Genomic DNA, 16,162 nt, shown 5'->3' on the forward strand with positions numbered 1-16,162 from the left:
AAGTCCTCTGCCCTTTTAAAATTCGGTTGATTTTTTATTACTGAGTTATAGGAGTCTCCTATATACTTTGGTTATTAACCCTTTATCAGATATACAGATTGCAAATGTTTTCTCCCATGTTGATTGTTTCCTTTGTTGTGCATAGCTTTTTAGTTTGATGTAGTCCCACTTGTCAGTTTTTACTCATTGCTGTGCTTTCAGTGTCATATCCAAGATATCATTTTCTTGACCAATGTCATGAAGTTTCCTCTTGTGATTTCTTCTAAGAATTTTGCAATTTCAGCATTTTGTATTTACATTTTAAGCTAATTTGATTTTATTTTTGTGTATGGTATAAGATAAGGGTCCAATTTTATTCTTTCACATGCAGATATCAATTTTTCCCAACACCATTTATTGAAGAGTCTGTCCTTCCCCATTGTTTATTTTGGCACCCTTGTTAAAGATTAGTTGACTGTATATGTGTGGATTTATTTCAAAAAGCAAAAGATAAAAAGAATTAGTGAGGATGAAAAGAAATGGGAACACACATACCGTATTGGTGGGAATTTTAATTGGTGCAGCTGCTATGAGAACAGTATGGAGGTTTCTCAAAAAAATAAAATAAACATAGGATTCCCATATGATCCAGCAATTCTACTTCTGGGTATAGATCCAGAAGAATAGACATCAAGAACTCAAAGGGATATTTGCATTCCTATGTTCATTGCAGCATAATTCACAATAGCCAGGCTATGAAAACAAACTGCATGTCCATCAAAGGAGGAATGGATAAAGAAAATGTTGTAATATACATACAGTGGAATCTTAGCTTTTAAAAAGGAGAAACCAGAGGGAGGAGATTTGGAGACATATATGTATGTATAGCTGATTCACTTTGTTATAACACAAAAACTAACACACCATTATGAAGCAATTATACTCCAATAAAGATGTTAAAAAAAAAAGGAGAAACGCTTGTCATATGTAACAACACAGAAGACCCAGAAGGACATCATGCTAAGTGAAATAAGCCAGTTACAGAAGGACAAATGCAGCATGATTCCATTTATACGACATATTCACAATAGTCAAACTCATAGAAATAGAGGGGAAAATGGTGGTTTGTGGGAACTGGGGTGAGAGGGAAGAGGGGAGTTGCTCTATAATGGGTATAGAGTATCAGTTGTATAAGGTGGATATGTTTTAGAGATCTACTGTACAACATTATATATACAGTTAAGAGTATGTTTTATGCACTTAAAATTTGTTGAGTAGGTTTCATTTAATTGTTCTTACCACAGTTTTTTAAAGTTACCATCTTTGTTAATTTTTATAAACTAGACTGGGGCAAAATTGTGGAGCACACTAAGCTTGTCTCAATTTTTCATACAAAATACATAATGTTAACAGTATCCCTAGCCAATGGGATAGCACCAACACCATCACCATGACTGAACTTCCTTCCTTAGGTAATGCATATCCTACTGTAGAATCCTCAAATTTAACTTCCCCAAGGCCCAATGTCTACTAGATAATAAATTAACCTATGAATAATGAGTTCATGTGCTTCTCTTTCTGAGTCATATAGGTACTTTATCATTATTGTTTGGAAAGTATCTTATTCAAAATATTGCTAGGGGTAAAAATTCTAGGATTGTAGATTAATTTTGAGGATATGAAGTTTCCTTTTTCATCTATAATACAACAGAGTGATTTGAGTCAGTAAATACCAAGTGCCAAGTGTTGGTAATACAGAGACAAAGAATATGAATCCTAACAGTAGCTGCCTGCTGAATGGGGGACAGATGAAACAAAATAAAGAGACTAAAGAGTCAATGGATTCAGGTTTTATTAAAAAGCTTATTATTGTGATTATTTGATTAATGAAATATTTCAATGTAGACCAAAGAATTGTTTGACAAATGGTTTTTCCTCACCCAATTAAAATATTACAATCTTAGATTTGAGATGGACGCTGATGGTTGCTAGTGAGATTACTTTCCTCATGATACAAGAATCTACTCTATATCATTGACTGAAAACGATAATGTATGTAGCCTTTGCTCAAATATTACTCATAATGGGCTGAATTTTTAGGTAATTATTCAATATATGGAGATAAAATGTATCTTCTTGATTTATCTACACATTTATTCTACTTTTGCACTCTGGAGTAAAAAGAACTTATTTCTAGAGGGGAGCTTCAAAATGGCAGAAGAGTAAGATGCAGAGATCACCTTCCTGCCACAAATACATCAGAAATACATCTACACGTAGAGCAACTCCTACAGAACACATACTGAACCCTGGCAGAAGACCTCAGGCCTCCCAAAAGGCAAGAAACCCCCCACGTACCTGGGTAGGGCAAAAGAAAAAAGAATAAACAGAGACAAAGAATAGGGACAGGACCTGCATCAGTGGGAGGGAGCCATGAAGGAGGAAAGGTTTCCACACACTAAAAGCCCCTTTGCAGGCAGAGAATGCGGGTGATGGAGTGGGGGAGCTTTGGGGCCGCGGAGGAGAGCACAGCAACAGGGGTGTGGAGGGCAAAGTGGAGACATTCTCGCACAGAGGATCGGTGCCGACCAGCACTCACCAGCCCGAGAGGCTTGTCTGCTTGTCCGCCGAGGCAGGCGGGGCTGGGAGCTGAGGCTTGGGCTTCAGTCAGATCGCAGGGAGAGGACTGGGGTTGGCTGCATGAACACACCCTGCTGGGGGTTAGTGCGCCACAGCTATCCGAGAGGGAGTCTGGGGAAAAGTCTGGAGCTGCCGAAGAGGCAAGAGTCTTTTTCTTCCCTCTTTGTTTCCTGGTGTGTGAGGAGAGGGGATTAAGAGTGCTGCTTAAAGGAGCTCCAGAGACGGGCGCGAACCGCGGCTGAAAGCGCGGACCCAAGAGACAGGCATGGGACACTGGAGCTGTTGCTGCCGCTGCCAAGAGCTCTGTGTGCGAGCGCAGGTCACTGTCCACACCCCCCTTCCAGGGATCCTGTGCAGCCCGGCACTGCCAGGGTCCCAGGATCCAGGGACAACTTCCCCTAGACAACATATGGTGCGCCTCAGGGTGGTGAAACGTCACGCCGGCCTCTGCCGCCGCAGGCTCGCCCCACACTCCATACCCCTCCCTCCCCCCGGCCTGAGTGAGCCAGAGCCCCCTAATCAGCTGCTCCTTTAACCCCGTCCTGTCTGAGTGAAGAACAGACGCCCTCAGGTGACCTACACACAGAGGCGGATCCAAATCCAAAGCTGAGCCCCAGGAGCTGTGCGAACAAACAAGAGAAAGGGAAATTTCTCCCAGCAGCCTCAGGAGCAGAGGATTAAAGCTCCACAATCAACTTGATGTACCCTGCATCTGTGGAATGCCTGCATAGACAACAAAGCATGCCAAAAAGAGGAGGTAGACTTTGGGATCAATGATATATATATATTTTTCCCTTTTTCTCTTTTTTGAGTGTGTATGTGTATGCTTCTGTGTGTGATTTTTGTCTGTATAGCTTTGCTTTTACCACTTGTCCTAGGATTCTGTCCATTTTTTTGTTTGTTTTTTATTACTTAAAAAAATTCTTAATAATTATGTTTTTATTTTAATAACTTTATTTTATTTTACTTTATTTTATTTTATCTTCTACCTTTTTTTCTTTTTTTTCTCCCTTTTATTCTGAGCTGTGTGGAGGACAGGCTTTTGGTGCTCCAGCTCGGCACCAGGGCTGGGCCACTGAGGTGGGAGAGCCACGTTCAGGACACTGGTCCACAAGAGACCTCCCAGCTCCACATATCAAATGGCGAAAATCTCCCAGAGATCTCCAGCTCAAGACCAAGACCCAGCTCCATTCAATGACCAGCAAGCTACAGTCGTGGATACCCTATGCCAAACAACTAGCAAGACAGGAACACAACCCCATCCATTAGCACAACACTGCCTAAAATCATAATAAGGCCACAGACACCCCAAAACACAAAACCAGATGTGGACCTGCCCACCAGAAATACAAGATACAGCCTCATCCACCACAATACAGACACTAGTCCCCTCCACAAGGAAGCCTACACAACCCACTGAACCAACCTTAGCCATTGGGGACAGACACCAAAAACAACAAAAATTACGAACCTGCAGCCTGCGAAAAGGAGAACCCAAACCCAGTAAGTTAAACAAAATGAGAAGACAGAGAAACACACAACAGATGAAGCAGCAAGGCAAAAACCCAAGAGACCTAACAAATGAAGAGGAAATAGGCAGTTTACCTGAAAAAGAATTCAGAATAATGATAGTAAATATGATCCAAAATCTTGGAAATAGAATGGAGAAAATATAAGAAATGTTTAACAAGGACCTAGAGGTACTAAAGAGCAAACAAACAGTGATGAACAGCACAATAAATGGAATTAAAAATTCTCTAGAAGGGATCAATAGCAGAATAACTGAGGCAGAAGAACAGATAAGTGACCTGGGAGATAAAACAGTGGAAATAACTACTACAGAGCAGGATACACAAAAACGAATGAAAAGAATTGAGGAGAGTATCAGAGACTTCTTGGACAACAGTGAATGCACTAACAATCAAATTATAGGGGTCCCAGAAGAAGAAGAGTAAAAGAAAGGGACTGAGACAATATTTGAGGAGATTATAGTTGAAAACTTCCCTAATATGGGAAAGGAAATAGTTAATCAAGTCCAGGAAGCACAGAGGGTCCCATACAGGATAAATCCAAGGAGAAACACGCCAAGACACATATTAATCAAACTATCAAAAATTAAATACAAAGAACAAATATTAAAAGCAGCAGGGGAAAAGCAACAAATAACACATAAGGGAATCCCCATAAGGTTAACATCTGATCTCTCAGCAGAAACTCTGAGGTGTGGCAGGATATATTTAAAGTGATGAAGGAGGAAAACTACAACCAAGATTACTCTACCCAGCAAGGATCTCATTCATATTAGATGGAGAAATTAAAATCTTTAAAGACAAGCAAAAGCTAAGAGAATTCAGCACCACCAAACCAGCTATACAACAAATCCTAAAGGAATTTCTCTAGGTAGGAAACACAAGAGAACGAAAAGACCTACAAAAATAAATGGAAAACAATTAACAAAATGGTAATAGGAACATAGATATCGATAATTACCTTAAATGTAGATGGATTAAATACTCCAACCAAAAGACATACACTGGCTGAATGGATATATTAAGAAAAAAAAAAAAACCCGTATATATGCTGTCTACAAGAGACCCACTTCAGACCTAGGGACACATACAGACTGAAAGTGAGGGAATAGAAAAAGATATTCCATGCAAATGGAAATCAAAAGAAAGCTGGAGTAGCAATTCTCATGTCAGACAAAATAGACTTTAAAACAAAGACTATTACAAGAGACAAAGAAGACACTACATAATGATCAAGGGATAAATCCAAGAAGAAGATATAACAATTGTAAATATTTATGCACCCAACATAACAGCACCTCAGTACATAAGGCAAATACTAACAGCCATAAAAGGGGAAATTGACAGTAATACAATCATAGTAGGGGACTTCAATGCCTCACTTTCACCAATGGACAGATCATCCAAAATGAAAATAAATATGGAAACACAAGCTTTAAATGATACATTAAACAAGATGGACTTAATTGATGTTTATAGGACATTCCATCCAAAAACAACAGAATACACATTGTTCTCAAGTGCTCATGGAACATTTTCCAGGATAGATCATATCTTGGGTCACAAATCAAGCCTTGGTAAATTAAAGAAAATTGAAATTGTATCAAGTATCTTTTCCGACCACAATGGTATGAGGCTAGATATCAATTACAGGAAAAAATCTGTAAGAAATACAAACACATGGAGGCTAAACAACACATTACTTCATAACACAGAGATCACTGAAAAAATCAAAAAGGAAATCAAAAAATACCTAGAAACAATTGACAATGGAGACAAGATGACCCAAAACCTATGGGATACAGCAAAAGCAGTTCTGAGAGGGAAGTTTATAACAATAATATCCTACCTTAGGAAACAAGAAACATCTCAAATAAACAACCTAAACTTACACCTAAAGCATGAGAGAAAGAAGAAGAAAAACACCCCAAAGTTAGCAGCAGGAAAGAAATCATAAAGATCAGATCAGAAATAAATGAAAAAGAAATGAAGGAAACGACAGCAAAGATCAATAAAACTAAAAGCTGGTTCTGTGAGAATATAAACAAAATTGATAAACCATTAGCCAGACTTATCAAGAAAAAAAGGGAGAGGACTCAAATCAATAGTATTAGAAATGGAAAAGGAGAAGTAACAACTGACACTGCAGAAATACAAAGGATCAGGAAAGATTACTACAAGCTCATATATGCCAATAAAATGGACAACCTGGAAGAAATTGATAAATCTTTAAAGTGAACAACATTCCGAGACTGAACCTGGAAGAAACAGAAAATATGAGCAGACCAATCACAAGCACTGAAATTGAAACTGTGATTAAAAATCTTCCAACAAACAAAAGCCCAGGACCAGACAGCTTCACAGGCGAATTCTATCTAACATTTAGAGAAGAGCTAACACCTATCCTTCTGAAACTCTTCCAAAATATACTAGAGGGAGGAACACTCCCAAACTCATTCTACGAGGCCGCCATCACTCTGATACCAAAACCAGACAAACATGTTACAAAGAAAGAAAACTATAGGCCAATATCATGGATGAACATATATGCAACAATCCTCAACAAAATACTAGCAAACAGAATCCAACAACACATTAAAAAGATCATACACCATGACCAAGTGGGTTTTATTCCAGGAATGCAAGGATTCTTCAATATATACAAATCAATCAACGTGATACACCATATTAACAAATTGAAGGAGAAAAACCGTATGATCATCTCAATAGATGCAGAGAAAGCTTTCGACAAAATTCAACATCCATTTATGATAAAAACCCTCCAGAAAGTAAGCATAGAGGGAGATTTCCTCAACATAATAAAGGCCATATATGACAAACCCACAGCCAACATCATCCTCAATGGTGAAAAACTGAAAGCATTTCCACAAAGATCAGGAACAAGACAAAATTGCCCACTCTCACCATTGTTATTAAACATAGTTTTGGAAGTTTTAGCCACAGCAAACAGAGAAGAAAAAGAAATAAAATGAATCCAAATCAGAAAAGAAGAAGTAAAGCTGTCACTGTTTGCAGATGACATGATACTATACATAGAGAATCCTAAAGATGCCACCAGGAAACTCCTAGAGCTAATCAATGAATTTGGTAAAGTAGCAGGATACAAAATTAATGCACAGAAATCTCTTTCATTCCTATACATGAATGATGAAAAATCTGAAAGTGCAATTAAGAAAACACTCCCATTTACTATTGCAACATAAAGTATAAAATATCTAGGAATAAACCTATCTAGGGAGACAAAAGATCTGTATGCAGAAAATTATAAGACACTGATGAAAGTAATTAAAGATGATACAAATAGATGGAGAGATATACCATGCAGTGTACAATGCAATATTACTCAGCCATTAAAAGCAACGAAACTCAGTTAATTGTAGTGAGGTGGATGGACATAGAGACTGTCACACAGAGTGAAGTAAGTCAGAAAGAGAAAAACAAATACCGTATGCTAACACATATATATGGAATCTAAAAAAACAATGGTCTTGAAGAACCTAGGGGCAAGACGGGATTAAAGATGCATACCTACTAGAGAAGGGACTTGAGGATACAGGGAGGGGGAAGGGTCAACTTGGACAAAGTGAGAGAGTGGCATGGACATATATACACTACCAAACGTAAAATCGATAGCTAGTGGGAAGCAGCCGCATAGCACAGTGTGATCATCTCGGTGCTTTGTGACCACCTATAGTGATGGGATAGAGAGGGTGGGAGGGAGGGAGATGCAAGAGCGAAGAGATATGGGGACATATGTATATGTATAACTGATTCACTTTGTTATAAAGCAGAAGCTAACACACCATTGTAAAGCAATTATACTCCAATAAAGATGTTTAAAAAAAAGAGCTTATTTCTTATTTCACAAGACAGCTTTTAAAATCCATCTACACTTTGATGTTGGGGTCAGTGATTTTAAGACAACTTGAACATCAAGGCTACGTGTGTTGTCAAATAATCAGAAAAATAGTTATCAGTGCATTGAATACTAATGAACTTGAGCAATGTAAGAAAATTAAGACTGAGATGATACCTTTTCCTCACCAACAGTGTTTCTCTTTTCTTTGCTAAGCACCTCTGATTCCAACAGCTTTTATTTATATGACACAGTTGACAGTTCTCTTACCACTCTCATGTCCCTGATTCCAATATTTAGCACAATTTTTTAACAATCTTATTAAAGTGTGCTATGCAGACACACAGGTGTGGTCAGTCTTACACAAAAGCGAATGATCCAGATTGTCTCCTTGTCATGTGAACCTTATTGTCTTATAATGAGATGATAACCAAGATAACTTTTTTACTTGAACTTTTTACCAACCTGGATAATGAATTTTGAAATTAGTCAATTTATTCTTTCATCTTGGTTGGAAGATTTTATATTGATTCAGGTTTATATATACAATTGTATTGCTCATTTCATATTAATTTTCTATTTGGTAAAGATACTACTGATATTAATTCTTTCAATCAATTCATTGGCTAATATTAACAACTCAATTTTATCTACAAGTTTTAATCATATTTTTGTGTTATCATCTAAGTTAAACATTTATTAAATATCATAGCACCATTTGACTCTTCTCTATTATCTGTTCTCTAGCTTGACCTCACTCTAATAATCAACTTCTGGAAATTTAATCACACAGATAGCTACAATTATACCTGCTTATCATCAAGCTGTTGTTATCCAAGCATCCTCTCAAGCATAATATGAGAAATTGTGCCCAGTGACCTACTGAAATAAAGATACAACAAAACTATATTATTTTTCTGAAATCTAAAACAAATCTTTGAAATAAGAAACTAATTTGCTGTAAGCCAGAGAGAGATGCATCAATGGTTAGAACACTCAAGGCCTCCAAAAATAAATAAATAAATAGACAAAAAAGACATTATTTTGGCATAAAGTGATTTCCTCAGATTTGTCTCTAGACCTCACCCTGTGATTTAATGTACCTTATACTCTCATGATTCTTGATATTTGGCCTTAATAACCTCACTTAATTGGTTTCCTTGTTTTCCCCCCAACATTATCAAATTTCATTTTCTTCCTACTACTGGTTTTTTAATCATGCCTACAGATCTAGTTTCATGATTTGTCTTCCATGATGGCCTTCTAGTAAAACACTATCCTTTAGACTGACTCCAACTATAAAACGATTCCCCACCTCCAGATTCTGATAACCTTTCCCAAACTTGTTCTTGCTGAATTCTAAACTTTCATGGTTATGATAACATGCGTTGTATTTATTTATTTAATATTTATTTATTTATTTTGGCTGTGTTGGGTCTTTATTGCGGCACGTGGGATTTTTCATTGAGGCTCTCGTTGTGGCACATGGGTTCTTCATTGCTGTGCATGGGCTTCCCTTTAGTTGTGGCGTGTGGGTTCTCTCTCTCTAGTTGTGACACGGGCTCCAGAGCATGTAGGCTCTGTAGTTTGCAGCACATAGGCTCTCTAGTTGAGACGCACGAGCTCAGTGGTTGTGGCACACCGGCTTTGTTGCCCTGCAGCATGTGGGATCTTTGCTCCCCCACCAGAGATTGAACCCATGTAACCTACATTGGAAGGCAGATTCTTTACCACTGGACGACCAGGGAATTCCCAACATTTGTTGTATTTAAATTCTTGTTTTGATGTAATTCAAAAATGGCCTCAAAATGCTAACTCAAATACATGTACATTGGCACAATATCAGAATTCTTGACATTTCAGGCAGATATTGGTATAGGTGTCTTTTGGCAAGAATGATTATCCTATTTAATATGGTGCCAACTTTTGTCAGTACTGCTGATTAAGAAATTCTAACCTCACTTCTACCCACTCCTGAAACACTCACCTGACTATTTCACTTTAATATATTTTTTCGGAATTTTGAGATAATTTTTATTTAAGAAAGAGTGGGGTCCAAATGACTTTTGTCTGTGAATTCTTTCAGAGCCAATAATTTCTATTTTATCCACTTCTGTTTATTTCCATAGACTAACCATAATATAAAAGTTTTTAGCTAATATTTATTTTTCTAAATTAATGCATTAAAAACATACATAATTTAAGCCAATGAGCCTATTCCCAAAGATATTTGTGAGAACTACTAGATAATAAAGATGGGAGGAAATTATTTTAGAACTCATTGAAATAATGGTTCTTAAATTTTTATGTTCATCAGAATCATCTATGATGTATGCTTAAAATATAAATTACTGGACCTCTCAAATAAAAATTATTAAAAGATAATGTCAAGGAATAATCAGAATTTTATAGTTTCCAAGTGATATCTATCTACTGTTCACCAAAATATGTGCTAGAGTGAATATAAATTTTTTTGTTCTATATATAAAAACAGTAAACATAAAGAAGTTAGAGTTGAATTAAGCGTGCTCTGACTTATGAAGAACTAGAAAGAAAAGAAGGCAAGCACATTGGTAGAGAGCTTTAGTTACAATTTAAAAATTGGGGTCAGGGTATATTCTGTGGACTCAAAAGAACATGTTGGAGACATTTTGGAGACTGAAATAAAAGGTATGAAAATTAGTTACTTCTACAGCTAAGTTTATTTTAGTGGAGGAACAAATAAGCTGAATATGAGGAGATCTGTAACAAGGATATTTAGATGAATTGCTTTAATTGTTTTAACAGATGGAAAACATAAATGTTAGACAATATGAAACAATCATTTTAAAGAAAGAGACAGCCACGAATTGCAATAAAATGTCTTACAAGTTGGGAACTTGAAACTGTATCTTGATCAATGTTACACTCTTTGTAGTTCTACTCACTCCACTACTTTGCTGAATGTTTTCAAAGGTCTGCTAAATATTTCCCATAACAAGGAGCTCTTGATGTTCTGAAGAGAATGGGATTAGGGCAAATCTGATTTTTAGAAAGTCAATTTTCCATTTGTTCTGTTTTCTTTAGATTTCACATCTGTTTTTTGTTTTTTGTTTTTTAATGTTAGTAGTATTCTTCACAGTATTTTAAAGAATTGCCTTTCTATATATTACTTTGGAGGAAAGTCTGAAGAGTGGAAAAATTGATATATCTCACAAAAATCTTAAACCTTTGCACGTTAGATTTTTCTCATTCTAATAATAGTTTCCATTTTACATGTAACAATTAGACACAATCCTCATCTTACAAGGCATTTACAATATTCTCCAGAGCTCTGTGGTATAAGGATTTCTTTTGTTAGTTATATTATATATTATTCTTAATTGTCAATATGTTTTGTGTTCATCTGGCAATTCTAATTTTTACTTTATCTTATTTTATTATGTTTTCCTAACATTTCATTTCAAAAACATTTCAAAATTACAGCAAAGTTAAAAGAATTTACCAGTGAACACCCATATACCCACTACTTAGATCCTACTATTAATATGCCTATCAGTCCATTTTGGTTTTGGATGCATTTAAAGGGAAATTGCAGACATTAGCAAATCTCCCCCTAAAAACTACAGCATTTATATAATTTAGTACTCCATATTTATTTTATGTCTTTTGAAATAAAATGAAATGCAAAAATATTACGTGTATCTTGCCTAACTTTAGGCAAATGACTTCACCTGTGTAGCCAAATCCCCTATGAAGATATAAAATATTACCATTTTCCCTGAAAGTATCCTCATGCCACTTCCAAATCAATTCCAATCCCAAATTCCAGTGACAGCTACTGTTATGATATTCTGGCCCATTCTAAAATTTCATATAAAGAAAATTACATGATATGTTCTATTTTGTAAAGCTTCTTACCATGTAATATTCCAGTGCATTTTAATTATGCTGTGTAGCTTTTACTATAAGAATACATATACATAGAAATTTCATTAAACCTCATTATATTCCATTGCCAAGACTTTGCTTATTAAGAAAAAAATACATTTAAAAAATCAGTACAAAATATACTAAAATTACATGTGTCAAAAAAAATTGGGGAATAATATTTTTATTATATGATAAAAATGATACAAGAAGGGCTTCCCTGGTGGCGCAGTGGTTGAGAGTCCGCCTGCCGATGCAGGGGACACGGGTTCGTGCCCCTATCCCGGAAGATCCCACATGCCGCGGAGCGGCTGGGCCCGCGAGCCATGGCCGCGGAGCCTGTGTGTCCGGAGCCTGTGCTCCGCAACGGGAGAGGCCACAGCAGTGAGAGGCCCGCGTACAGCAAAAAAAAAAAAAAAAAAAAAAAAAAAAAAAAAAAAAAAAAAAAAAATGATACAAGAAAAAGAAATCTGAAATTGAATTTCAAGTCAAGATTAGGTGACACTTCATTTCCCAAGTTTTTTTTTTAATTGTGCATAATCTGAATTATCAAGAACATAGTATCAAATCAGTCTGACTTTTTCTCTACAGCCAAAAGCATTTAATGATAATGCCAGTATTAACACCAATGAGCATTTTGAGATTTAGTTGAAATGTCATGTAATATATTTTCATTAGAATACATGTAGTTTATATACAATAGAATATTACTCACCCATGAAAAAGAATGATATTGAGTTACTTGTAATGAGGTGGATGGATCTAGAGTCTATAATGAGGTGGATGGACCTAGAGTGAAGTAAGTCAGAAAGAGAAAAACAAACACCATTTGCTAACACATATATATGGAATCTAAAAAAATGGTACTGATGAACATAGTGCAGGGCGGGAATAAAGACACAAACATAGAGAATGGACTTGAGGACACGAAGGGGGAAGGGGAAGCTAAGTTGAAGTGAGAGAGTAGCATTGGCATATATACACTACCAAATGTAAAATGGATGGCTCGTGGGAAGCTACTGCATAGCATGGGGAGATCTGCTCAATGCTTTGTGATTACCTACAAGGGTGGGATAGGGAGGGTGGGAGGGAGGCTCAAGAGGGAGGGGATATGGGGATATACGTATACACGTAGCTGATTCACTTTGTTGTACATCTGAAACTAACACAACATTGTAAAGCACTTATACTTCAGTAAAGATGTAAACAAACAAACAAATAAATAAATAAAATATCCCCCCCCCCCACACACACAATGCCTATAGTTATACAAGGGCTTTTAAAGTTTGATTGATTACATTAATGATATTTTGAAGAGTCTCAACATATTAACTACTCAATATAATGTTAACATATTAATATTTATTTGTAACATATAAATGTATTATAATTATGAGCATATTGAAATGATAGGATATGAAACTGTTAGAGAGAGACACCAGTAGTCACACACTGTGGATATAAAATAGGCTTTACTGGGGGAAATTTTACATAAAGCTTAAGTAGAAGAACACCACAGTCTCAAAAGTTTAACCCTGAGCCTGCAGTTAAGGCTGAGTATAGATGGACTATATCCACCATGGCCAACTTCTCAGCAGAGAAGCCCCCATTCTTATAATAATTACATATTTATTGAATCAACTAGTAGCAAACAGCTATACAAACATGAAAAAATAGAAGTGCTTTGGCTGAGAAGGTGACCAGATAAAAAGGAGAAACATCTAACAGCAGTTACAGGTATCAGCCTATTCTTGTACTGTGCCAGGTCAGACCTGCTGAGTCAACCTTTTACTAACCTACCAAAGAGGGGAGGAAATTAGTCTCCAGGACAATCCAGATTCATCTCTCCTTCGTTTAGCCCTCAGTGTTTGTGGAACTATTTCATTTTTTCCCCTTCACTTGTGTTTTACTTCAGGTTACAGAGATAGTTGAGACATTTTCTGGGATACAAACATCAATAAGCTCAAACAACTGGACCAGATGGGAAGTGACATATCCAACATTGTAAGGAAGTTAACTTATGAGCTATTGCCTTGGAAAATTAAAGAAGGTTGATCAGAGCTTTTTGTCCATATGTATAAAGAAAGGAGAGAGATATTTATCACCTTCCTCTGGTCTCCTACCATTTCCCTGGACTGGATATCATGCCCTCTCATGGAAGAGGTAGACTATCCCTGTTCCATTTTTGGAGTGATGTGTTCCATAGAAACCCAATAATTGTCTTTTTGTCAACATGAATAACATCTGGAGGCAGAATACTGTGGTTGTGGAATCACCTGAAGCAAAGTCTGTGTCCTTGTTTATGTTTATCCTGGTGTCCACCATCTGAGCAATATTATCTATCTATCTGCTGAGGTCAAACAAGGTACAGTAAGTGCCCTTCACATGAACCTTCAAGTTGCGAACATGATGTGAATGTGCGTTCCATCAACGTCATGAGTGAGTGAAATTGCAGCTCGCCCTCTATGTCCTGTTGCTGACGATCCTTCAGCTCTACCATCTCCCACTTCCTCTCTCTCCTCTAGTCAGTAACTCTTCTTGCCCATTCACTCGATGCCAGCCCCTGTATGCCAGCTGTTGTACTGTACTACTGTACTTTTCAAGGTACTATACTGTAAGATTAACTTTTTTTCTTTATTTTTTGTGTTTGTTTGGTTTTTATATAGTATTGTATGAAAAGTATTATAAACTTTTCACACAATAAAAAATATTATTAAAGTATATTACAATACAGTACTATATAGCTGATTGTGTTAGTTGGGTACCTAGGCTAACTTTGTTGTACTCAAGAACAAATTGGACTTACGAATACATTCTCAGAATGGAACGTGTTTGTATGTAGGGGACTTACTGTACTCTAAAGTAGGAGGATCACTTTGGTACTTACTATCTCCTCTCACAGTCTCTTTGTTTTCCTGGCTCTTGGATGAACAGAGAATCAGCTAAGCATGTATATTCATGTGTAACTTTATATAGCTGACTAGGATTGGACCAGTTGCTCCTACAGTGATTATCATTGAGAAGACCCACAGAGCAGCAGTTACATAAGTCAGGAAAATTTCATATTGGTCCTTCTAATTCTTTTTGGCAGTTCCATTACTATAATGGCTTACAACATGGATTTAGTGGGTTACAGAAGAGAAGATAGCTAACATGTTTAAATGGTTTTGTAAGTCCAGATGGTTTTCTTTATATGTGTTACTTCATACAGGCATATACAAGAATAATATGAAGATCAAATTCATGAATAAGTTGTGCATGTGTTTCCAGAGGATGGTAACCAAATACTTAAGCTACATAGTCCTGAGTAGACCAACAGTCTTACCCAAATAGGCCATTAGTAACACCTCTTTCTACCCCCTGCCTCTTCCCAAAATGAATAAAGGTATATGCTAGTTATTTTAAGGGATGCATAGTGTATAGCTGTGGTTCTCAACTGAGGTGATTTTTCCTGTAAGGGACATGTGCAACATCTGGAGATATTTTAATTGTCACAATTGGCGGTGGTAGATGATGTTATCAGTACCTGGTAAGTAGAGGCCAGTGATACTACTGAACATACTACAATGCCCATGATATTCCCCAAAAGAAATTATCTGATCCAAAATGTCAACGGTCCAACACTGAGTAATTCTACCTTATCTTTAGAAATAGTATTAGAAGAAAACACATTTAATAGATTGGGGCATCAACAATTTATCATTAGGATGAGTAACTATAATATTCTATTAGTTTTATCACAACTTTAGAGGTGGGATGTTTTATCAGTCAACCATACTATCAGTTAGGTGTCAAGTGTTTTAAGTAGTGCTCCATTGATTCAATTATTATTATTATTATTATTATTATTATTATTATTCAAAGGTTTCCCAATGTATAACTGGAAGTAGCTATCTCTTTACAGTGTCCAGTTAATTACAGTTATAATTTTCATTTCACAGTGGAACTATCTGAAACTTGCCCCACTTCATGGTAATTTAACTTGAAAGGACCTGTTGCATAATAAGAATAATTAAGTCATAACTTTTCTTTCAGTGAAATGATTTCTCTAAATTAGGGCTTAGTAATAGGCTGGCAGTAATTGCTCAGAAGCAATCCAAAGATCCAGGAGTCTCAGAAAACACAAAATAGATTAATCAAAAATAAAATCATACCAAATTACACTTTTCTTAAACTGTTAAAAACTATAGGTTAAAAGAAATCTCAAAAACAACCCAAGATAGAAAGT

Source organism: Mesoplodon bidens (genome assembly GCF_964165515.1).
Source record: "Mesoplodon bidens genome assembly, chromosome: 5".
NCBI lineage: Eukaryota > Metazoa > Chordata > Mammalia > Artiodactyla > Ziphiidae > Mesoplodon > Mesoplodon bidens.